Source organism: Echinops telfairi, unplaced genomic scaffold, assembly GCF_000313985.2.
Source record: "Echinops telfairi isolate 266 unplaced genomic scaffold, ASM31398v2 ScPeMD7_140;HRSCAF=443, whole genome shotgun sequence".
In the NCBI taxonomy this organism is placed as follows: domain Eukaryota; kingdom Metazoa; phylum Chordata; class Mammalia; order Afrosoricida; family Tenrecidae; genus Echinops; species Echinops telfairi.
The window spans coordinates 301745-303073 of NW_022104038.1; positions in this window are offsets into that span (position 1 = coordinate 301745).

A 1329-nucleotide genomic window follows, 5' to 3' on the forward strand; every position below is an offset into this window, starting at 1 on the left:
GTTGGTGACCTGCCTTGTGATTGGCTGCTGTGCTGACATAGCCTAGCTCTCTCTATAAATAGAGGAAGATCTGGCAGCAGACAGGACTTGAAGGACTGCTAGTCTCTCACAACTCTCTCTCATGGGAGTGAGTTGCACTGAGCCATTTGTAGCGCTTTATAATTTAACTACTCATTTCTTGTATTATATATTTACCTGTATGTGATTTAACAGTTCATTTCTTGTTATATATGTAATTATCTTTATAAATAAATATATTAAATTATCAGCAATTTGGTTTTATCTCTCTAGAGAACTCTGTCTAACACAGTGTCTATCACACATTTAATGTATTGAAAATTGGTCTTGTTCTAGATTCTGCTATCAGGACTGGCAAAATTTTAAAATATACTTTTTTTTCTTTACAGATACTTTTAATATTAAGAATTCTGCTAGATCATTCTTTAAAGAGGTGGAAAACAAATCCCCAGCTTCATATGGAAAGGAAAGAGACCTTGGATAAACAAAACACTGCCAAAGAATACCAGCAAATGAGGAGGTCTCTCACTTCTTGATTTCACAGCCCAGTAGTCAGACAAGTCTGGTATTGGTACAAAGATAGCTACATAGACTAATGCAGCCAAATTGAGAACCAGAGACAAATCTATCCACCTACAGAAAGATCGTTCCCAAAGGGCCAAAACTAATTCAATGGGGAAGAAATCATTTCTTTAACAAGCAGTGCTGGTAAAACTGGATATTCATTTGCGGAAGAATGAAACAGGACCCATACTTTCACACCATATATAAAAAATGGCCTAAAAATCAATCAAAGGCTGAAAAAAACAAAACCAAGACTCTAAAGAACATTAATGAAAAAAAAATAGAGACAGACTTCGGGGCTCTAATATGTGGTATACATATAGTCCTAAACATAATAAAACCCACACAAGCATCACAAGACAAAATAAATGACTGGGAATTTTCTAAAAGTCAGACATTTATGTGCATAAAAATACCAAAGGAGTAAAAGAAACAGAGTAGGAAAAAATATTGACAATAACATATTGGACCAGGGACTAGCCTTGAAAATGTATAGGAAACTTCAACAAGAAAAAGATAAATTTTGAAAAAGGGCAAAAGACATGAACAGACACTTTATGGTGTTACACATCCACAACAAGTTGGGAATATCCCCTGAGAAGAAGTTATTTCAAAGGATGGCACGGAATCTGCAGCTTTGGGAGAAGGATATATCTGACCAGAGCACACAGGAGCAGATGATGGGGGAGGAGGAGAGACTGGAGCACATCTTGGCCTACCAGGCCTTGAGGACGATGTCCCCAATTA